The sequence below is a fragment of the Rhynchophorus ferrugineus genome, unplaced genomic scaffold, assembly GCF_030347505.1.
Source record: "Rhynchophorus ferrugineus isolate W39M unplaced genomic scaffold, kcgeb_rfMv2 rfM1, whole genome shotgun sequence".
Taxonomy (NCBI): Eukaryota; Metazoa; Arthropoda; class Insecta; order Coleoptera; family Curculionidae; genus Rhynchophorus; species Rhynchophorus ferrugineus.
Genome location: NW_027472580.1, coordinates 33,068,978 through 33,094,940, shown reverse-complemented (window position 1 = coordinate 33,094,940; position 25,963 = coordinate 33,068,978). Strand labels below are relative to the sequence as shown.

Genomic DNA, 25,963 nt, shown 5'->3' with positions numbered 1-25,963 from the left:
ACATCATGTGCACTGTTATTATATGACATCTGTAAGCTCGGAAGTTTTTCTAACGCGATGATGAAGGTAAATGCTACAATTCTCCAGATCATATAAAAATTAAGTAATCCAGTTAGGAAGTCATTTAGTCTTTTCGAAGGAAATGTAAAGTCCCAATATCTGTGATGAAATCGGCAGGAATGGTACAAATAGCAGCTTATTTGTTAAGAAGTAGACTCCTAGAGGTTCTTCCAGAGTGCCGGATTGATGATGATGAATTTAAACTATGTGAAGATGTAGAAAAATTCAAGAAAGACACAGCACAAGTAGAGTGTCAAATTGGAAGTCTTAGTTTATAATCGTGGGAAATATATGAATAATGTTTCAATACACAATAAACAACAAATATATACTTACACATCCAATACCATTCAACGCCAATTATGATAAGAATATATTACTACTATGTTTTTCACTTCCTTTATTTTTTATTTTTTATTAAATAAATTTTTATTCGAATTTTCAATTTAATTGTTTTTTATATTTTCTGTAACAACTACACGTTATTAAATAATACAGTGTTTAAATTCAGAATTTCAATCAAAAATTTTCTTTTTACAGAATAACCATACTTTATCAATTTACTGTTTGCTTTTAACAATTTTGCTCATAAAAATAATAAATTACTTTTTTATATTCGTTTTTAATAATTTGTGTTGTAAAGTAGTAGAATAACTTGAAAAATTTTAATGGTTTTTCACCTTAAAAAGGCATATGTGGAGAAATAGTGATAAAATGTATGTCAAAATATTTTCCCTTCAGTTTCTACGACGTTCTCCTTTTTGGCCATATGGTGAATCGATCCGATTTCGCTATTTCACCAAGTTATTCAACATTTCAAAACCGTATGCCTGCCATGCTATATTGCATCGATGTACATCATCGAACAAGTGGTAATCAGAAGAAATTAGGTGCTTTAGAACTTCCCATTCTAGCTACATCATTGTATTCTTCACGTTATGTTGTCAGGCAAGTGGATAACTGTTACTTGCTAGTCCTCGACTTTTTTTACAACAATAGTTTAATTCAGTTTTAGTAGCTCTTAATACAATGAACCTTGTTTATCCCGTCATATGCACAGAAAGACTTTATGGTCATAAATATTCCGCCTCGGTATTGATGTGAATGGCTATCTGGACTCTCTCATGATGTTTTCCAACATTGTCATAGTTGATCAATTTTAAATAACAAGTTACAATACTCCCTGGCAAACTCTTCTTCTATTACCCGGAAAGCAATGAAAACGAAAAAGACCTCCATTTGGATGTTTTTCATCGCATGTAAACATTTTCAGTTCTTTTGGTTATCACCCATGAAGAACAATTCATTTTTGTAAATAAAAGACAAACCTATCGAATTTAGCCAAGTAGCATCCCTCTAACCCGCATCAAGCATCTAAATCAAACAGCGAATAGTTAATGTTTATTGAAAATGCAATTTGAGCATTTCGTAATTACCTACCGTTGCTGAATAACTTAGCAGTACTAAACAGAAAACTATAATTTTATGTAGAGAAGTGTCATGTGTATTTTTATTGATGCTCCATACTTTCACCAAGAGATTCTTATAAGCTCTTACAACTCAGACGTTGATGGCAATTTCCCTGGTTTCTATATGTTATTTCGAAGAAGTTCCCAAACATTATGTCTTCAGCATAACTTTATCATGTGGAACTGAAAATAATTGATTTAACCTAACAGAAAGAGACATAAATATAATAATTCTGTTGAATATAAATTAATGTTTACAATATTTAGGACCATAAGTGATTTTTAATCAATTCTCCTTTAAAATTAAACATCTCACCTAAGATATACATAACCGCTGGCCCCTGGTTAATCCGACATCCCAGAGATCAGACAAAGAGCAGTTCGGGATATAAGCATCCTCCAAGAAAATAATTTTCATGGTTGAAATTCCTTTCTGTCCCTAATATTCAGTTTGGGTTCGGAGCAAATTATTTTGTATCCTGCAGAGTCTATGATTGAGTCATTAGGACGAGAGCGGGGGTATTATAACTAGACTGAAACTGGACCTGGAAAGGAAGCCGTAAAATATGATTGCGCCTTGTTATGGAGCAAAATATATAACGTGATAAAGTAAATTTGGCGAAATTACTTTCCGTGCACAATGAAAAGAAAATTGAAATTTATTACGAATACGCATATTACCAGATACATCGTGTTGTGTATATTCGATTGCTTCAAAACGGTTTTGAAATATTGCTCGCACTTTCTGTTTTAACGCTTTAGGTATTAGTTATATTTCTGTATGTTTATTCTTCATTTTGTTTATCCCATACTTATAAAATTAATTGTTCGTTTGTCTGGCTAATGCTCGAAAACGGTTAGACCGATTTGGCTAATCTTGGTCTGAAAATATTTTTATTTTAAAATGTTTTCAATTTTTATTTTATTCTTAATGTTATTTTAACATACAAAGTTATTATTTCGGTAATATTTAAATTTAATCAAATACAATGATAATTTTTCACTTACTCAGAAGGCTGTTGCTACGACCAGATGCAGATCATCAATTCAACACATTCATTCTATAAGCAATCCGAATACAAAAATGAAAGGCGTTGGGCTAATAATTTTTTTTTATTACTCTTCGTGATTTCACAATCTGCCCTATTGGCAATAAGTATTTCTTATGTCTATATTATATATACATGGCATGTGGAAAATCACTTCATTAAGCAATCTTCTGTATAAAATATTATCTTAATTAATTAGTCTTATTCTAAAGCTTATTCTAAAGTCTACATATGTCCAGTAATCAGATTAGGTGGTGTTAAACGTTTTAGTCTACGCACTTCACTATCACGTCGCATATTTAACTGATTAGCGAGTACATTGGGATGCACTGACACTCTTTCGGAAGTACTTCACACAAACACGTTACACTCATTATGGGTTCTACAGGAATATCGCGTTGTATCACTTCATTTGAAATATAGTACGGAATATCAACAATGGCACGCAACACCTTATTTTGGGACCGTTGAATGATGGATATATTATATTTGCTAGCGGTACCCCATAGTTGGATTCCATATACCCAAATGGGCTTGAGTATAGAGTCATACAGCAATACCTTGTTAACTAATGATAACTCGGATTTGCGCCCGATGAGCCAATACATTACAATTTGAGTCCAAGTTGTTTCCGTTTAGAGAGTATGTGCTTCTTCCAGGTTAGGCGTCGATCTAAGTGCATACCAAGATATTTAACATGCTCTGCTTGGGGGAGTTGATGATGATTGATATTCACTGGTGAACATGTTCTTCTACGCAGGGCAAACCTTATATGCGTAGATTTTGTTTCAATGGCTTTAATGCGCCAGGTCTTCAACCATAATTGTATTTGCGGGCTAATAATCCAACATTAAAAGTAACTATCGTCGAAGAACTGAAAACATTTTTTATCAGGACAATGATTTAATCAAAATGCTCAAAATTGTATTTGATCGGATGCCATGTGACAGCAATAATTTCGTCAACAGACGTCGGCGAAGTGCCTGTTATTACTATCGGAGAAAATTCATAAGATATGTATAGGTGATACGAAAGCCACCTGTCATTTATAATTATGTGATTCGAAAATGAGTATAAGGGTATTCCATTCTTAGTATGAGGCATATTACTACATAGGATTCACAGGAATCAAGAGAAATTTATTTAAACATAATACTTAAATTCAATGTAAATAGACCATCATTTCATTCTGAACACATCTTTATTGTCCATCATCTCTAAATCTGGGCCTAATTAATAAAATAAAGTTTTAAAGAAAAATTCGGCTTTGTTCATCATATACCATATATCCTCGTCTAAGTATGAAACATTCAGTCCAGCGGTTCTCTCCCTTTTTATTCCTTCTTCGTATAACGCTTATCATTTGCTTTCAAAATTGGCTTCAACATCCGCAATAATTTTTTCATTACAGCCAAATCTTTTTGCCTGGACCATTTTTTGAGCCTATGGTAAAACAATCCAAATTATCAATCACTGTTTAAAAAATAACAGAACCCGAAAATAGTTCATGTTTTTTTTTATTGTTTTGGTAGATTTGTTATTCATTACTAGTTGCAGTAAAACATGTTTACATGATAAACATATTTGCAATGGTGTTTTCATTCATTGACTATGGCAATTAATATAGAAAATCTATTTCGCGGTATTTCCACGTATTTACAGTACCGAAAATAAATGTTGTTTTCTCAAAAGAAAGGCAAGGTTTCGAAGGTAAATTTGACGGTTGAAATGTTATAATTTTAAATGGCAACCAAAACGCAATAATTCTATGTATGAAGTTAGTATTTGCTATTACTTTATAGTTTGTATATTTACTAAATTTATTGATACATTATTTTAATAATTTTTGAGTTATGATTATACACTCTAATATATATGTTATATCGATCGTGTGTGATTCGTTACTGGAATGTTATATATAATGTGAAGTGATTCAAGGTTTAGTTTAATAAGTCCGAAAGAAATTTGTAAATATTTCTACGAGATTGGAAGGCCAACTAGACAGAAGAAAATGAGCTTCTAATTTTGTGTTCTTTAATGATCGTATGTTCTCTCTCAGAAATACAGAAAAGTATAAATTGAAATAAAAGATCCTTTAAAGAATCATAGTCAGATTACAAAAGCCGATTAATAATATAGTTTCTAGTATCTCGAGTATTCAATTATTTTATAAACGGTACTTCACCAGACTGATAGACCACCAGACTTATAGACCACTAGACAGTAGTAACTGATGCATGTTTGGGTGAATTTTTCAACATTTAAACAATAATATCCAATAGTCGAAAAAGTGCTTGTATATACAGAAAGTGAATAACATGTTAGAACCCATTTGGCAACTCTTGAGTAGTATAGTTGTTTTGATAATTAAAAGGACAATAGGACGTTTAAGAGAATTTGACATGCCTAACATGTTCAAACATAAATTTTGTAAAAGTACTTATGTATTTTATTGTAGTTCTTCTAAATTTACATTTATAATTCATTTTACTTACATAAATAATACCAGGTAGTTTAGTATAATTCTGATGATCGTGCCATTATTAGTTATTTTTTAGACAATATCAGCCTGTAATTATAAATTAAATTGTCAAGTGTAACATTGTTAGTATCTTGTACTTTATTTTCTACTACTTTATTAACTACCTAAATGGTCGTTAGCAATCATAAACAGGTCCGATTTCTTCCAAAATCCTATTAATCGGTTTCATAATTTAAAAATAAAGAATTTTTTTTAGAATCGCTCCATCCTATATTATTTTAAGTCAACATTTTTGTGATTACTTCTTTATCATGCACCTTCCTGTGGTGGCCATTTTTCATCTAGTTGAATTGTTCTCAAGTCCTACAAATATTTTCAACTGTATATTCATTGACTTTTAGCGGCGTAAGTACATTTAATCCAATTTAAAGCGTTAAAATACGACTAGTAGTTGATAATGGTAAGAATTAATTCCTCGGCCAGTTACACATTGGATGTTTATTTCAATATATCTTAATTTAAATAGTGATAGGTATACATTAAAATAATTTATATTCATTATAATTTCACTGCACTTGAGCGGACGCTATACATATCATATCAAATACCATGTCCATTGTTATGATTAATTTCAAAATTCTCAAGAGTCCTCGCCTGAAACTGTATTATTATTCATCTGGACACGTTTTGATTGCCATTTTACTTAACAGCGCCTAAATGCAACACACTGAATGATTAATCCAATTATATTTGACACATGATCAATATACGGGACAGAGTGCTGTTGAGCCAGTTCGCTACTGGATGCAACTATTGGATTGTGTTAATCTAATTGTCACTGAAATGAAGCCTTATGAAATATACTGCGACGGGTCACTCTATAGAAGGAATATCGATATATGCCATAAACAGATTGCTTTCGCGTACAGAGGACCAATTGTCATATAACAAATATAATTAAATTATAAGTGGCTGTTGAAACAATTTTAAATCATATTTAGAATTAAAATATTATTTTTAGGTAAAATTTTATGACATGTCGTTAATACTGAGATAATTATTAATGAGAAGTAAGTAAAAGTTTAGAAATAAATATATTGCGGTATCTTTGTTCGAAACACTTTAAACTTTTACTTGTTATATAAATCTCTGTAGACGTAAAATTTTATTCTTTCATATCGCACGCCTGATAAGTTGTAAGCTGATTATTTTTTTCAATATGCTGTAATAATCCCTAGCAATATAGCATTCTTTAATAAAATAGTAAATTCCAAAAAACATTTGGTAAGTTGCTAAAAATTCTTGAAAGATTGAAGATGAAATATTGAAATTAATTTGTAAACACTTAAGTTAATAACGAAGTCAATTAGATAGGTTACAAAGTTTTGACAATCAAGTTTGAACTCAAATAACAGGAAAGGAATTAAGAAGGAAATTTGAATTATTTCATGAAGATAGGTGTTAAATGCTTGTAGATATTCTGTAGCATTTAACCACGTAGTTGTTTCAATAAAAACCATTTTCTAATTATTTCATATAAAGACGACAGTCTTGAGAACGATTTAGCGTTGTCAATTGTTTAACTGAATGTCTTCTGATTAAACGGTGAAAATATTTTCATATCCATAAACGAAAAATTAGAAAACCTCTTTTACTGGTCATTCACAAATATACGTTGTAATAATTTGAAGATATATCAACAACTTCAAACTGCTATACCGTTAAAATTAGACCAAGCGAAGCAACTTTTGTTATTGTGGATAAATGGATAAAAAGGAATTTGGCGTGTTGATAAAATATGGCTTTTTGAAGGGCAAAAATAGAGTTGAAGCGAAAACTTGGCACTTTTGACCAAAAACAACGACGAGTTGATGATTCAGAGCAGTGTTTGAAGATGATTAAGCATAATAAGCCCGAGTTTTTGCATCGATATGTGACAATGGATGAAACATAGCTCCATCATTTCACTCCAAAGCCTTGAAAAAGAAAGAAAATAGAAGAAGACAAAGAAACTACCTTGAAAAAGGAAGAATCATCAACAGCGACATAGCGTTATTCGATCGTTTGAAGGATGAAATCGCCGAAAAACCGCCGCATTTGAAGAAAAAGTAAGTACTGCTTCACCAAGACAATGCACCGTGCCACAAGTCAGTGAAAATGATGGCAAAAATCCATGAATTGGACTTCGAATTGCTTCCTCATCCACTGTATTCTCCAGATCTGCCCCCCAGCGACTATTTCCTGTTCTCAGATCTCAAAAGAATGCTCGCTAGGAAGACATTTTCTTCGAAAGAAGAGGTGGTCGCCGAAATTGAGACCTATTTGGCCTATTTGGCTTAAAAATGGTATCGAAAATTTGGAAGGTTGCTATAGTCAGTGTATCAGCCTTAAAGGGAATTATGTTGAATAAAAAAACTAATTATACCAAAAAAAATGTGTTTTACTTTGGTAGGCTTTTCAATTGACTTGTTAGATTTTCCATTTTAACTAAAGTCATTTTCGTCGTAAATTGATGAATTACTTTAAAATGCCCTCCATTATAGTATTAATATGCTGCTAAAAATATTTGAAAATGTCAGAAATAGTAATGAAAAATATATTAACAGCCAATTAGATAATTCTGATATACACTTTTATATGCTTTTAAGATGTTCAAGTTTTTAAGAGAATCCCAAAAAGGAGCCATTATCTACAGTTTAAATTTTTTTTTAGATAGAAATTAACAACTTAGTTATTAACTTGAATAATGGCTCAGAAAGTGACAGTGACTAAAAGAAATGAATGTTTCTGGATGTGGGATTGTGCTTCAATATTAACAACAAGATATGGTGGTGAGAGTGGAAAGAACTAAAAGAGGATATATAATTTAAATAGGAAAACTGTAGAAAGTCGTATTGTAGACTGTGAACAATTTATCTGTACAGACATGTGTGTAATTGTTCAGAATATACATGAGATTTAGCATATTAAAAATTTACGAGGATACAATGAATATTAACTGTCTTAGAGATATGAAATTGCATAACTTTCATATCTCTAAGATAGGGAGATTGCACTGTCTAAAGGTAATTTTGTCAAGAAAAATGCACACAAGTAGTAAGAGAATAAACTAAGGGGAAAGACAGTGATATTGGAATGACTTGTCAAAGAAACACAGCAAGGAAGGAAAAAAGAACTAAACATAAAAGGGTAAATATGCCAGCTGATAAAATAAAATACTTTACTTGGATATACAATTATTAATTATGTAGATCGGGCTACCAGGGTATACTAAAGGAGGTTTAGATAAAGTTAAATATAAATATAATAAAATAACTCTAACATACAAACTATTGTGATTGCATAATTAATTGTATTTTAAATCCTTCGGTGATATATAAGCATTAGATATACTATAATGTCAAAATAAATTATAATTTGTCACATTTTTGTCAAATCAAAGCCATATATAAACTAAAAGTCAATGTTAGGTGCCGCAACATTGCAATATTTTGACGTCGCAAATTTAGATGACAAGAGTTGAGTGCTTGATTTGATAAACTATAGGGTATAATGTTACTCTAATTTTAATTTATAAAATATATACGGCGGTATTTATGTGGCACTCGTTTTGTTTGTATTTCATGCAAGTTTAATGAAACGACGGTAATAAATTACTTATCTAAGCATATCTAATGTAAGGTGTAATAAAAAATGTATAGAAAATGCACAATAATTTTTCTTTTAGTTACAGTCACTGACTAATTTAGCAGGAAAAAGAGCTTAAAATTATCTTGTCACCGTGGTTGCTGGTCGTTAGTATTCTATTTAGGGGTAAAACCAAAGCCTGTAAATTTGTCATCCTACTTATTTCTAAGCTAGTACATTTTTAATAAAGCAATTACATTAGCCCGTATCGTGTTTTTCTCCGGTCTTCCATTAAATAGTGAAAAGATCTAAAAGCACCGGTTTTAGAAAAATAAAACTTTATTAAGAAAGATTGCCCATTCCTTAGTTGGCGTCTTTCGTGAGCGGCATGTAAATAATAGGTCGAAATAGCTTCTCTTTCAACGAGCTTTAATTAAATTTGTTGTTTTGTTTCGACTTTCTATGAAGTTAGCTAACTTAGTTGTATTAAAAATCATTTAGTTCAGACAGTTCAGATATTATTTATTTGGTATATTTTATGTGTTATTATATTTATTTTAGTTTAACGAGGAAATTGTTTTTCTACATATTTATAAACTGTGCTAGAGTAATATATTTTTGTGACAGGTCCAGTTAGCTTAGATAAAATACTATTGAGCGCATTAAATGTATCTCAGTTTGAAATAATCGTTATTAAAATAATCAAACTATTTAATGGCTATTAGTACTTTTGTTAATCAGTATTATTCAATAAAAGAGCCAATGCGCATCACAGATTACGTTGAATTTCTGCCAAATTCAGTTTGAAAAAACGTAAAATTCGTTTTAAACTCGGAGCGGATTTTTCCTTCTCATTTTACTAATTAGCGTTACCCTAATTAAAAAGAGATAGCTGCCTGGTAAGTTGGAACATGTACCCGAATCAGACTCTAAAATTCGATTTATGTATATTAATGATAAAAATTAGAGGTTATAAACCGACAAATGTTCGTTGTTTTGATACTTTTCTAAATGCTCTTTAATATTCATAATTACTTATTAAACATGCCAAAGCTCTTAAATAGTCAGAGTCATTACATAAACTGTTTATTTCTCTAATTTGTTGCCAGTAAAATGCGTCAGAGGTCAGTATTGGTACTATTTAATATTTACTTGTTTTAGTTTTATTGGAAATAGTTTTTGCGTGCTTCAGCTGCGCTTAATAGTAATATAGGCACTGGAAGCGAGAGAATACAAAGAGTGGTAAAAAACAATGTATGTGACGGTTCAGGACCACCTTGATATTAACGCTTTTCAAAGTCAAATTTATGAAATACGTAAAAATAGTGTGTATATAATTAGTGGATTAGGATAACTAGAAAATTGAGTTGTAAATGTAAAGATGAAACATGTGTACATAGATATCTGTGTAAATGTGTAATTGTTGATAATATACATCAGCACTTGGTTTGAATTTATGAGGAGAGAATTAGTACTAACCTTTTTGCAGATTTACCAAATGTATTATGTACAATCCAGTTTTTAAATCTAATTTTGTTAAAAAAAATGTACACAGGCAATAACCAAAGGAACTAAGGAGAAATACAATAATATCAAAATGACTTGATAAGGGAAAACAAGAGCGAAAGAAGCAAGAACTAAACGTTAAATGGTAAATATGCGCTCTAATGATAGTAAAATAGACTTCCTATGATACATGATTACTGTGATATAAATAATAACCTAATCTAATTGTTAATTAGGCGTATTATTCCTCCAGGAGATACCACATCATAAAAAGCGCTTCAAACTCTATCTCATTGGTGGTATGGAAAGAAATTCAATGTAAATATAATAAATCAACTTTAAGTTAGAAACTATTGTGGCTGTTTAATTAACTGTAGTTTAAGTTTTTCAATAATATATGCATTACGTGTACTATACTTTCAAAATAAATTATATTTTATAAAATTAAATAAAATTTCGTTTCATTGTTTTATTTACATTAGTATTTTGTTATATCAGAGTGAAAATAATGTAAGGCTGAAATTTGATGCGGCAACACTGCATTATAAATGTTGATGATATGTATTGGCTCTTTTGTTAGAAGGAATATACTGCTGTATTTTTGACGATTGTGAGCGCCTCCTACAACACTTAATTTAAATTTTCGAGCTAAATCACCAAATCAATCAATTATCATATGTTATTATATATATATATATATATATATATATATATATATACATCAATTACATAATGAACAAAAACAAAGATACATAGAAAAACAAGATATTAGGATTTAACAGGTCAATTGAAAATTTCCCGGCCTATCATAATAAAACAAATTTTTTTAACACAATTATTTTTTTTATTCAACATAATTCCCTTCAAGGGCGATACACTGATTATAGCGACCGTCTAACTTTTCGACACCATTTTGGTAGTACGATTTGTCCCTTGCTTCAAAATGGGCCTCAGTTTCGGCGATCTGCTCTTCATTCGACGAAAATTTCTTCCCAGCGAGCATTCTTTTGAGATCTGACAAAAGGAAATAGTCGCTGGGGAACAGATCTGGAGAATAGGGTGAATGAGGTAGCAATTGGAAGCCCAGTTCATGGATTTTTGCCGTCGTTTTCACTGACTTGTAACACGGTGCATTGTGTTGGTGAAGCAGCACTTTCTTTTTCTTCAAATTAATGGAACATATAGCAGACTTACAACTTTAACTCAGCATAACTGTGCTTGCAAAATACATGTCTCTGGTATTATTGAAACATTATAAGTTTTATGTATAAACTTTTGCTATCTTTCAAGTAGACATTATTATATTGATTCTTTTATTTATAGTTTTCAAATAAACTCTCTCTAAACTAAGATAATCATAATAATAATTAGATTGCTCTAGAAAATTAAATGAATGTTAGAGAATGCCTATGTTAGTTTAGTACTATAAAGGCGTTTGTAGGTAATTTAAAACTTAAAAGAACATCTAAAATTATTACTACTAGATTTTACCTCAGCATATAATATGAATCGAGTAGAGAGGCTATAAATTAAAACGAAAAAGGGGGCTGCTAATTGTCCGGACCCGAGACAAAATATAATAGGCCATAAATTTATATTACTTTAAGTTAAATATTTAATCTTCAGTTCTTTGTTTTGCTTTACTTCCAACGCCATATAAATGTAATTTACTCGACCTTTATATGAGCTTAGAGAAGGTAATTGATATGAACGTAAATTAAATAAAAAATTTAATCGCACAATATTATATATAAAGTATGCCATATGTTAACTATTTATAACTCTACATAAATTATCTTCGTATTTTATTGCAAAATATTATTACTTCATTACTATATGGCGCAAAATTCAATTAAATATTTGAGATTGTCAATTAAGATTCTATATTAAAAATTAGAAATGGATCAGAGAATATAAGAAAAAAAAATTCAAAAGAGTTCTCGAGCAGATGTATGGTTAAGATTTCTTTTAGTAAAAATATACATAAAATTGCATAATACAATAACATTTCTGAATTGTTGTTAATTGAGGAGAGTGGCTGCAAATATATTCTCAGCTAACTGGCAATCTGAAATATATCGTTATTTGTATTTTTTTTAAATAAAATTTAAATAAAATATATTGTTTTTATTTTAAAAAATTGGCTGTAAAAAATCTGTTATTTTAGTTAGTTAATTGGTTAATTTGGAGAGACAACTGATTCACTATGGCTATGACTCTTTTATAAATTTTGCAGTATTGTTTATCCTGGTATGAATATATTGAAGTTAAAAAAATAAAATTTTTATTCCTAGTGTTTAATTTTTTTGGAATTTAAAACGAAAATGTAATTGGCTTGAATTTTATTTTAACCAAAAAAGAGACCATTCTGTTCTATTTTAAAATCTTTAGCTAAACTATGGACTATATATAGAGGTTTTACTTTAGTCGAAACCGAGGAAATGTTTTGTGTAGTCAGTTCAATGCTGACTTTTTTTGGTTCATTTGAATTTGGCCTAGAAAGGCATTTGATTGGTTCATTTTTATAACGTTTCAGTTGTGTGTTGTGTATCCAGTGTATGTGCGGAAATGAAAAACTAGACGTAGTTTTCCTTGGAAGAAACAACACAAATTAGCTAGATTAAAGATATGTATATGTGACTTAGCATTGATTTTATCTGGTACGTATACAATTATTTATATAAAGCATTTGTGTTCATATATATTATTATTTACAGGAATACAACAGGAAAAATTATGAGAATATTACACACAGTTTAAACACAAAATGTGTGCTAATGGGACGATGGCAAAATTACATTGAAGGCAAATGTGATTATACTACATGAAAAGATATTGTTGCCCTTTAAAAAGTTGTTTGTAAAATGCATCATCAATCATTTCATTTAGTTGAAACAAATGTATATTGGTCAAAATACTTATATTTAATATTTTGGCTTAAGGCTCCTTAACCGAGACAAACTTTTCAAGGAGGATGTTAATAAAATACATTAATACAAAATAACATAATACAATTTGAAGCCCAATAAGATGAGCTTGATTTTATAGACAAGAGATTATCATACCTGTTTTTTATATTGTTAATAATATATGCTTAAGCTGTCTTTTTAACTCCTCGATTTTACCAATAATCCATTACCGCTTATAGCACAGTAGTAATTTTGATATATATCATACATTTTATATGTTTGGTATTACTTTTAGGCGTGTTTTCTTCATTCTGACGCATATCATACAATTAAACTGTTTTAATTATTCCTACCATAATTTTCACAATAACATTGTAAAAATAATTATATCTTGTTACAATAAATTTTTGTGTTGAACAAGTAAGTAAAATATTAACAGACACCGACTTTCAGCTGTACTGTTCTGCTTTCAGTATGAGGGAACAAAAGGATAGAAACTTTAATACACCTTATTTGAATTGATAGCACTAAAGAAATATGAAAAAAGGAAAAAAAAGCTATAGATAATTTTGATTATTTTTGTATGAGATATTATTATTTAATTATTTATCATTTAATCATTTGTTATCATTTTTCATCATTTAATTAGATAGCAGCCATTTATATATCCAAAGTTCATTATTTTTTATTTATATATTTACATTTCATTATTTCTTATTTATATACATTATATATTCATTATGTACTTATATTTTAGCTTTTTGATACTGTATAATATTTGTATTTGTATAGAATAATAAATGTTTTATATATAAAAATTAAAATTTTGGTTTTATTTGAAATTTAATTGGTCAGTAGAATGGAATCAGTTAGAGGTGCCTGTAATGGTAATTTGAACTAACCAATGAAATTCCGCGAAATGACGTTCTCAGCGCCTTCCTGCTCAGACAATTCTGAAATTATTTGTATTGAGTTAACACTCTGTATATTAATCTATAAGATAAACTAAACAACCGTTTTATTTTCAAGCTAGTACCACCTTGACAGCTTTCAGTTGTCGTAAAGCTATTTGTATGTGTCAACAGTACCTCCATTTCGTCTTCGATGATCTTCTGGATTGTATTTTTACTCGAGTTTCGAGCACGGTAGAACCTGTATGGTTACCCCAAGTTCTAAATCTGAAATCGGTTGAGCAACTGAATTACTACAATTCGGCTTTGGCAATAGTACTCTCTGATTTGCGCGCGTCTGGTCAATATCTAGTAGACTAAGTTAGGTCAGAAGTGCGCCAGTTTTCCTATGGTGGCCTTATACCATGAATTTCAACGCTTGTACCAGGAATTCACGAACAATAGGTATATTCAAAATATGATTACCTCTTGAGCACCCTCAATCACTTCTACTAATTCGCATTTGACAGCCTTACAAAGAATACTTTAAGTAAATACGGAACGATTACCATGCAATGTCAACATACTTTCTTTTCATTATAAATAACTTCATTCCAATTAATAGAAATAAATAAGAACTGGACAGTATGAAGCACTCCTTCGTCACTTTTAGTATTTGGAATTGTTTGTATGAAACAATAACAAGTAAGGTAATAGACAGTCTCATATTTTATAATTCACTGCTATATTTTAAGATATGTAGATTGGTAGAGGCCATTGCATCCATTTTCTGTCTTGCATAGTATAAGAAATAATTCTCTTCATTTTGGAAAAAAGCGCAAACATACATTATTGAAATACTTTGTGAGAGTGGCTTTTACCCCGTTAAGTTCCTCGTTCTTTGAATCTTTTGAAGACGTAACACCGATTGTTTTCTATTTAAGTAAATAAATATATATTTTCAGGCATTTTGAAAAATGCTGTCAATTACTCTATAAAGACAGCTTTTATTCGACAATTAAACTTCTTTTTATTCGACGCCAAATTATATGTTCTTACATTTTTGAGACCACTCTCGAAAACTTCTTTTAAGTTAAAGTTAGCATCATTACTTTTAAAAGCAATCAATGCGAACTTCTTAAAATTACAGGAGTAAAATAGAAGTTCACCGCAAATGAAGACAATAAAACGTTAGAGCTTTTGTTAAACATGAAATATTTATTTGTATACGTATTACAAAACAAAGAAACTTAAGAGAATTCAATAACCAAAATGTTATTTGTTGTAGTGCTTTTAATAAATCGTCTTGAAAGCAACTGGTTTTATAAAAATACAATTTTATCAAGACATATCGCTTTTTCTTCAGTTGGCCTTGCTCGTGAGCAGCATATAAATAATAAGTCATAAGAGATTTTCTTTCGGCTCCCGTTTAATTAAAAGTTTTGTCTTGTTTTTTCTGTCTTTTTCTTATTTCGTTCCCCAGAGTTTATTATTTCGGTTTGGTTTCAATGAACTTAGTTTGATTGGGCGTGGAGTAACTCATTTAACAAGAATTAATTAGGTTTTCGTTTCAGTGTTGTAATTGTATATGATATTGATTAAGAAAAAACAACAAATTATTATCGATTGGTATAGTTTTCAGATGTACACTGATACGGCTTTGTTTTAAGTTAACGTAGCTTCTGTAATGTAGGAATATTACATCTCAAAATATTACTCTACTGATTGTGGTTACGTTTGATTAAATTTTATCAGAATTAATTAAAAAATATTATTATATAACTAGTTTTTTTATAACATCTTTATTAGATACGCTTAGTACAATCTTAATTTAAAATGAATTTATTACTACTTTTCCTATTTACTTGGATTAATTAACAAGCAAGACGAGTGCGAGAAAATACATCAGTATGTATTCCTCAATTATAAAATTATAATTATTTATTAATTATTAACTTATAGCTATAGTTTACACTAATAGTACACACTAAATGTTCACACAAGTTCGTATGGTTTTGTTCGTTTCAATCTCCTGACATCCTGCGCGCTGTCCAGCAGCTGTTTTGCTTCCACGTTAGTATGATTTAGTAATCTTATTTCGTGTGTCAGGGCGAAATATTGCACAACTTCGCAAATCCATTTGATTTCCAGGTCATCGTGCAGTTCTTCATTGGTTACATAGCGATAGGCATTGGTCATCAATCTAAGAACCTTGTTTTGACAGCGCTGTATGACTAACTGATTTGAATTTTTAGTGCAACTCAATATTTGCACCCCATAGGTTCAAATTGGTTTTATAATTTTATAAATCAACCTCTTTGATTTTAGATCAAGTTGAGAGTATCTTCCGACTAACCAGTTTTATTTTGATTCTAATGTATTTTGCTTTTTGTCTAACGTGATGCTCGCAATTTAATCTACCGTCAAGATGGATTCCAAGGTATTTTGCTGATTCTGCTTGAGGAATCCATTGAGTGATATAATTAAGTTTTTATTATTTCTCCTTAATGCAAAATTAACGCGGACAGATTTGGAGCTATTAAGTTGAATTTTCCAATCTTTCGTTCATTTCTAGATTTTGTTGACTGCCACTTGCACTTTTTCTATTGCCCTAGGCAGAGATATATCTTTTGCCATAATAACTGTGTCGTCAGCAAAGGTTCCAAGAAGTGTTTCTTTTGTTGTTGGAATGTCAGCAGTGTAGAGCAGATACAGGAGAGATCCTAAGACGCTACCTTGTGGAACTCCAGCCGAGATATTTTTAAATGTCGAGAACGCCATTTCGTGCGATACTCTAACTTTTCTTCCGAATAAATATGACTCCAGCAATTGACAATAGTTACGCGGTAACGGTTTGCTGATCTTACAGATTAATCTCAAACGCCAAACCCGATCAAAAGCTTGTGCGACATCCAGGAATATTGCAGGGCAGTATTTCTTTTCTTCAAACGCTCTTTCAATAGCCGCAGTTACTCTGTGCACTTGATCGATTGTTGAATGAGATAACTAATGATAGGAAAATAGTCGAAATTTGATTACAGTTTATTAATTTAAGCATGTTTTTATCATATTATAGAAAAGGAAATATTTTCAAAATAAAATATTATGTTGCTAAAACTTGTTTTAACAATAAGCGATTCTCAAAATTCTTTTTTATTCGAAGGAGTGAACTTCCGTGGTGATCCCATTGAAACCAAGTCAGGATCTGATTGCAGAATCTAGAGAAATCGAGGAAACCCTCAAATTTCAAGGGCACGTACAGTGTTTTCACATATTTTTTGATCTAAAATGATCAGATATTTGTTTAATATTATTGCTGAGCTAATGTGACGGAAGAATTAGCAGTTAAGAGTTAGAACATATTGCTTTAAATATTATAAGGACGTACAGACATCTAATTGTATAGTTTGCAGGGCATAAAAGCAGGGACTAGACCGCTATACCCTTCAGAGATTTTTTAGTTTTCTGACCTAAGTCATTCAGTGCAAAATCTGTTCTGTTTGCTTTTTAAGCACTAACCGTATCATATGGGAAGGTGTAGAGATACTCTAGGCAACTGCCTCTAGGGTGTAGTAGACGGAGCGTTCAGCTTTTGTGTTAAAAATTCAATTTTAATTATTTTTTACTTTTTAGTGAGATTCTAGTTTATTTTTTGTCGGTTCAAATATTTTGTTAATTTTTTTAATGTGTTGAAATCTTTTTTCACGTAAATTATATATGGAAAAACAATAAATATAACCAAGTTTATTTGATAAAAGAATATTTTTTACTAGGAAATACCCTTTGGCCTTTAAAAGTTAATTTATTTATTTTAAGATATCATCTTATGTAATTTTTTTATGCTTTTCGCTAATATTCTTTCTTCTGATTTATCTCACTTGGTAACTGACAGGTCAACAATATATGAGAAATTAATGTATTTATAAATCGAATTTCTTGCTGAATACTGATCGGATCGACTCATATTACATGCAGTCACATTAGTAGAGCTCGCGAGGAGTCTTGATTAAGTGGTGCGAGGATACTAGGAGGCAAGTGATTCACCACTTTTGAGTGGCGGGCTTAGAGGTTAACTGGGCACTAACGCCTCTGGCCATGACCATGACTGGATATACGAATTTATTGCGAACAGAATTGCAGAATTTCGGCAATCTTAGATATTGATCTAATCAGTCTGATGGGCCCATGATCTGAAGGCGATTAGAGTGCTGCAACCGCATAATATAATGAATTATATTGGTTAATTCAGGAACTGTTTCTGTTGGAACTTCTTGGTAATGGGGAGGCAATATTTTCAGGGGCAGGGAGGCAATAAATATGCTTTTTTGTTTTTGATGCGGCAGTATCTTTACAAAAGTGTAGGAACCCCCTTTATTATTGAAAGTACTTGATCAGGATCTCGGCTCTTTCGCTGTCGGAGATTGCAGTATTTTTATCTATTGCAGAAGTATTTTTGTACCCTCCCTGCTAGGCATTAGATTTTCCAGAGGTCTTTGGGAGCTTCATTTTATTGATTGAAAATAACTTTGCCTACCCCACATCCCCTCTTTCTAAATCCTGACTCTCTATCATATCTCTTTTATCGCCTGGATCAAGATATTGCAGAAACAGGGCGTTATAATTTCCTTACGGGGAAGGATAGCCTAAAATTTTCATTAATAATAATAATATATTGTCGTTCAAAGAATTATGGCGATTTGTAAAATGATAACGTATTATACTAGATTTATATCAGAATCTAATGTTAGTCTTTAATTTTAATTGATTATTAATCATTATGTGATATATAAAACTGTTTCATATGTTAAATAATGTTAAATGTTAGGATTATATTCTGATGTAATTTATAACACACTATGTTGTAGTTGTTACATATTATACCCTCTCAAAAATTATTAAGACGTCATGAAGTTAGATAATATTATGGGCACTGTTATGAACGAGTAAAGGTGTAACACAAGAATCCACTCCAGTGAAATCGTTTTGTTCAGGAAGAATTTTCGCTTCACAAGGAAAAGCTTTGAAGAAACAATGTTCCGAATAAATCGATTTATATATTTTACTGATTAATAGTTGTACATAGTTTTTCAGTTTAAATATAACGTTTTTAGTGAAAATACTGTTTTAACGATCGAAGATTGAAACAGATAAGTAACCAATGCGTCTTTATTTCAAAATTTTTCAAATAAGCAAATAATAAATTAAAAAAAAACAAATAAGCTGATGTTTTAAGGGTTAAAGGGTGGAATCAATATTTGCAGCTTTATTTAAAAGTCTAGGTAAAAAGGCGTTATTTTATCAAACAAGTTTGGCTATATTTATTCTTTTTCAATATATATTTTAGGTGAGAAATATATACAAAAAATAGCTGCCAGAAAACTTTAGATATGTTTTTGAAAAACTCCTGTTGAAAAGAATAAAACCGATCATAGAGAGAAACAACCCACTACCAACACACCAGATTGGGTTTATTAACAAGCACTTAACAACTCACCAGGCCCACAGAATAGTAGATGTTATTGAAAAAGCCAACGAAAGTAAAAAAGTATGCTCAGCTATATTCTTAGATTTAGCACAAGCTTTCGATAAGGTTTACTAACATAACATAAACTACAGAAAATGCTACCAAAACAACACACCGAACTAGTAAAATCATATATTACAACCAGAATGTAGTGTAGGGTCAAACAAGAAGAAGCTTACTCTACAATAAAATAAGCTAAATCAGGTGTACGACAAGGAAGTGCACTATGACCAATGCTTTATCTACTCTACACTTGTAATATACCACAAATTGAGAATATTTCGATGACTACATTTACTGACACTGCGATTATAGCTGTCGGAGACATGAGTGCAGAAGCCTCGCGAAAATTACAACAGGAATGTGACAATATAAATAATTGGACACAAGCTTGGAAAGTAAGAATTAATGAAAGTATATCTGTACATGTGCAGTTCACCTATAAACGGACCTTACAAGCACCAATAACATTAAATAATATTATCATTCCATATAGCAACAACGCTAAATACCTCGTAATGAATCTAGATGCAAAACTTTGCTAGAAGGAACACATAAAAAAAAAGAATAGAACTGGAATTGAAATATAGGAAAATGTACTGGCTAATTGGAAGAAAATCGCAAATATCAGTAAACAATAAATTGTTATTATATAAGCAAATATTGAAACCTATATGGACATACGGAGTTCCATTATGGGGATGTTCTGCAAAAAACGTAAATAAAATACACAATTTTGAGAACAATGTCCTGAGAGGTATTGTGGGTGCAGCCAAATACAATAGGCTTGATTATCTACATCGAGACCTTCAGATACCCACAGTCAGTCAAGAAATCAAGAGAATTGCAAGGGTGCATGAGAAAAGACGATTCTCATGAGAATATTGAAGTATTGAAGCTTTTGGATGCCACCAGAATAGGACACAGACTCAAAAAAATCAAACCATCTGATCTTGTGTAGTGTTGTATAGTGACGTGCATATAATAAAAAATACAGCAGCGACATGTATAAACATTATTTCACCAGAGACTGAGATAGGGCTGATGGGTCGTCCTAGTTATATACCTACATTTAAGTTATCATAAAGACAAATTGTAGCTTAGACAGAAACGACTAATAACAATGTAATAATTAAGTAATAAAAAAATCAAAATTTTGGTATAGAAATGATTCCTTCATTAACTAAGGCTGATATATATTTTGCTATTTTTAAGATAAAAATTGTATGAACACGTGAATGAAGTAACGAAAATAAACAGAAAATATTAAATTAACTACCATACATAATTTACATAGACTGAACATATGGAACAAATACAAGAAATTATAAAATTGCATAATTTACTGGTAAATATTTTAAATCGTTGATAAATATGACAATTTAGTCATTAAAACTGCAAACATTTTAATGATTTCTTTGTTAACCTAAGTTAAGTTATGAAAAAGAAAAACAAGTTTATAGCTTATTTAATTATCGTAAAAAGAAAAATCGTTCAATATACATATCCAAATTGTAAAAATCAAAGTGCCTAATTGTATTTTATATTGTTCTAATATATGCTGTAGACAAAGAATAATTTAAAAATTGTTTTATTCATATATTCCCTAAGAATCATCATATATACGTAACTATTTATGGAATGCTCTGATTCATAAAATTTTAGTAAATAAATTAAGACAATATTAGTCAATTAAGGAAATGTACAATGAAATTTTCAGCTATTTAATATATGGCACTTTACTAATTTAAAAGTAAACATTTTTTTACTAAAAGGAAATAGTTTAATTGAGGAACTAAAGAATGTTATTATAGATAAGCAGAGTCACTTCTCCTTGGGAGACAAAGAATAAATGGATAAGGGTAAGTTAGAACCACCAAAATTAGTTACCAAACCAAATTGTCCTGATAAAATATTAATATGATTTTTACTTTATGAATATATCATATAACAGATCTCAATGACTAGGATGTAGATACGTTATTAATAATTTGAAACAGTTTGTACATTTGTTGTTTACCGAAAAGAATCTGGCTCACTTTTTGCGGATGTGCCAACGAAAATGGCGGAAGAAAATTTTCTAGTTACCTACGACATGATAAAGTTTAAAATGAAAATTATCTCCTCGTCAGGAATATAATTTAGAAATGATTCGTTGGATCTGTTATTTTAAGTACACAGGGAGATAATAGGTAAGATTACTATTGTGGGCGACTCTTACTTTGAACATACTTAGAATAAAATTATGAAAATTATGTGTTAATCATTGTCTTCTTAAAAATTATAGTTTACTCCTCGTAAACTATTGTCATATACCATATTACAACTGTTATGTTCTATTAATGCATTTATTTATGTCACTCAATTTTTGCTTCTATTAATTTTCGGGTCAACCTACCAACTTTTTTCAATTTCAGATGCATTTTATTTTGACAATTTTAACATATTAGTGATCGCCGAGTGGTAAAAATACGACCAATTTCATAAATTTAATCATGTATCTCTCATAATAGAAGAAAGAGAATAATTTAAAAGTTATATGTTAATATTACTATTAATATTACTAAAACTTGTTTAACAATAATTTTAATATAAGATGAGAAATATATTTGAGATATACTATTAATTACAGTAAAAAATATCCGTATATACATGCAAAAATAGTAAATTTAATAAAAGCCGGACTTATTTGATAAAAAAATAATTTCTTTACCTACGTTTTTCAATAAGGATTCATCGCTCTTTACTTATTTATACCGCTATTCAATTTTTATTTATAAATAAACAGCTATTATATTTTTTCTGTTAGTAAATTTATTTATTTAAAAAATTTTATCATTTTGAAGATTGATGATATATTTTGATTGCAGATATATTGTTCTTTATGCTGGAAACAGCTATGGTTAAGATGTTCTTCGGTTTGCATGAACTCGATCAGTCACATTGAAAAAAAAAACAGGTTAGTTATTCACTTGAATTAAACTTTCTGAATGTGGGATTATGAGTCAGTGCTGAAAATTTACAAGACAGGATGATGAGAGTGGAAACGGTGAGATATACTTAATATACGATAATGGTAGGAAATCTTATTATAGAGTGTGAGAGTTTTATGTACACAGACATATGTGTAATTGTTCAGAATATATATGAGCATTTGGTTGAAATGTGTGAGGAGATCAATAATACTAACTGTTTTGCCGATATGGCAAATGCCTAGTTTTATCAAGAATAATATATAAACGTAGTAACAGAATAAACTAAGGAGACAAACAGAGATGACTTTACAAGATAACACTCTACCGAAGGAAATAAGAACTTAGCGTAAAAGGTAAATATGGTCTCTAATGAAAGTGTAACATATTACTTGGATATATAAATCTTAATTAGGTGGATTTGGTTTCGAGGGGATACCACTACAAAAAAAATGCGCCTGTAACTGTAGCTCTAACGGTGGTATGGAAAAAGAATCAATGTAAGCGTAATAAAACACAACCGTAACCCGCAAACTATTATAACTATATAATTAATTGTAGTTTTAAGTCCTCTACATATATTAGCATTAGGTGTATGGTAATGTTAAAATTAATTATACTTTACAACAATATTTTTTGATTTAATAATATATTTTTTTATGTTGAACAGGTTAATTGTTTTACTTATATTATAATTGTGATGATGCGACATCATTGCGACGTTTTGACGTCATAAAATCAGAAGACGTGGGTTCAATGTTTTATTGCATGGACTTTCTTTTTATAGGTTACGTATGCTTTCGTACTCAATATGAAAGTTATTCTTCTTCATTGATTCTTAATAAGTAAAAAAAAATATTTCAACACTCAAATTAAACCGGTAATAAAATACCGTCACATATCGGCCATCTATCGGGGTCATTGAAAAGGCCCATCGACGATATTCAAGGAGTGAAATAAAATACGCTACGACACAAGGGTTGAAAATCATTTACCCTTCTGGCTAAAATATCGTCTTTAATATACCGAGATCTACATCACCAAGTGGATATTACACCATTGAGCGTTAGGTTTATGTTCTCCCAGCACAAAGCAGTGTGTGACATATTTCGGTATAAATATACAAGGGCCGTTAGTTTCGAGAAAAGGTTCTTAAATTATTTAGTTTCGCAGCGGTTAACCCTAGTTTCGCTTATACTATTGCCCGAGTAATGATCACATAAATCTAGCTTGTGCTAGATACATATTAAATAAGTAATTATTTTTATAATAAATATTTTCGATTTGACTCTCGTCATGTGGCTTAGAACTTTATCTAAGACGTTTCTATTTAAGTTTTTGTTAAGTTCATTTTTTGTTATACTTTGATTGTGAATATTATTAATTAAAATGTTGTTGTTGTTCTTTCAATTATGGGCACTTATATTATTATATTATGGCCTCAAACTGTTGAAAAAATTTAGACATTATATTTATTAGGTATAATAGTATAAATATTACTATTAATAACTATTAAAAATTAAACGATGTCAAATGATGTCTTAACTTTTTTTATTTCAATTTAATTTTAATTTTAATATCGTCAATCCTTTTCCTCCTTGTTCTTTGTACTTTAGTAGACAACGTAAGTTCATCTGAACTTAAAATTCTGCATCACTAAGGAGTAGAACTTGCTTGTTATGTTAAATATCAGTTCTGTATTGTTCTACTGTATTAATCACTCTAGACAGTAAAGTCTAGTTATAATTTAATTTAGATATATCATTCATTTGGGAATACAATATACTTAAAATCAAATTTAGTGAAAAGAAATGAAATTTGGGTACAGAAGTAATAGTATAAAATAATTTTTCTCTTAAATTTCGTTTAATATCGTTAAGCAAATTTTAAGAACCATTTTAGGACCACTAATACATTATCAGCGTTGTCAACTTATGGGGAATTTCACAATCTGTAGGAATCTCATCTTGATTATAAATTTATTGAGGACTGCTCTTATGCGGAAAAATATAAAATCGATAACCATATGCTAATATTTTAAACGCTTACTCAACGGCTGAATACATTTTCTAGGGTTAGGTGAAATATATATTGAATTAAAAGCTAAAGAAGGTATGGAAATATTGCAAATACTGAGGGATCTGATTTCATCTATCGTTTGTTTTCGATTTTATCCTCTATAAATACATCAGAAGCTTAGCAGCTACAAATTAAATCCCTAATGCCAGTGGTGAAGCGAATTCCAGTACTTCATAAATATGTGACAGCGTAAAAGATAGATAACGAGTGGCTGGCTTATGCTCTGCTGGATTTTGATCAAGTTGGGCTTGAATTTTCTGAAGATGAATTCTACTGAAGCAAATTATGTTATTTTGCCATAAAAACACTGAATATTCTGTCATTAAAAATGTAAAAACAGTGAACCGCAATCTACTAAGCACAGACACTGTAATGTATTCAATGGCAACAGAGGAAGGAATTAAAAAATTCAACAGCAGGGTCAAATTTAATTCATTAAGCAAAATGTTTGCAAGAAAAATATGGAAAAAATGCAGTATTATATTTTGTTGTTTACACTTTATTCCAGATTATGAAAAGATTTTTATCTTTGGTATTTGGTAAGATAATAAAAATAAGATAAATATATAAACGGTTGAGATTTGTGTCGTTTCTTAAAATTATTTTGAGGCAATTTGAGGGCAATCAGTAAACTTTTCTGTCCTATTACCGGCAGCCTTGTAGGTTATATTGCCGAAGTATATTTGCTAAATTTTAAAGATTTCAATGATTGATTCTAAATTGAGCCTCTTATAATCCCATAAAAGGGTATTCTTTACATTTTCGTGTTTCTTCCATACTCCATCATCTGCCTTTCATTTGATTTTTGTCTCTTTCCTTAGTGATTGATTGCTGTTTTACTACTCTTACTTACTTACCTACTTTATATATTACAATTTCTAATATATATATATATATATATATATATATATATATATATATATATATATAATTTTACTTATTTTTTAAAAATTTGCTTTCTGTTTTTAATATATTGGTTCTTGTTACTTTGTTTATAATCGTTATATCTTCGCTATATATTTATTATTTCTTAATCGTTGTATATTTCTCCTAATAATCCATTTTATATTTTTATCACTTTCCACTTCCTCATTGTTTATCAAATCTGATATTTGATCGTCCACTCGTTGTAACTCGTTTTGTCCTTGTGCCTACGGTTAACAACTTTTTAAAACATTTTTCATATCATACTTCATTGCTGCATTTATTCCTGTCAGGTTTGTTAATATAGCTAAATATCACGAGGGTGGCGGCTTTCTTTATTTCCTTTCTACACATTGGAATTCGTTGAAGGGGAAGGCGTCATTGGCCATTAGTATTAGTAGTATTTGCCGTCATCTTACCGTTAAGCGATGATGGCAACCGTCGTCGAAATTAAACAACTAATTCTCCTACG

At 30.2% G+C, this 25,963-nt stretch overlaps 1 protein-coding gene across 1 annotated transcript in view; it reads right to left on the bottom strand.

Annotated features, from left to right (window-relative positions):
* The window catches only part of Sol1 (CUB domain-containing protein Sol1), a 1,033,997-nt gene that overhangs the window by 546,685 nt on the left and 461,349 nt on the right, over positions 1–25,963 (bottom strand). The gene's annotated exons all lie outside the window — the stretch shown is intronic.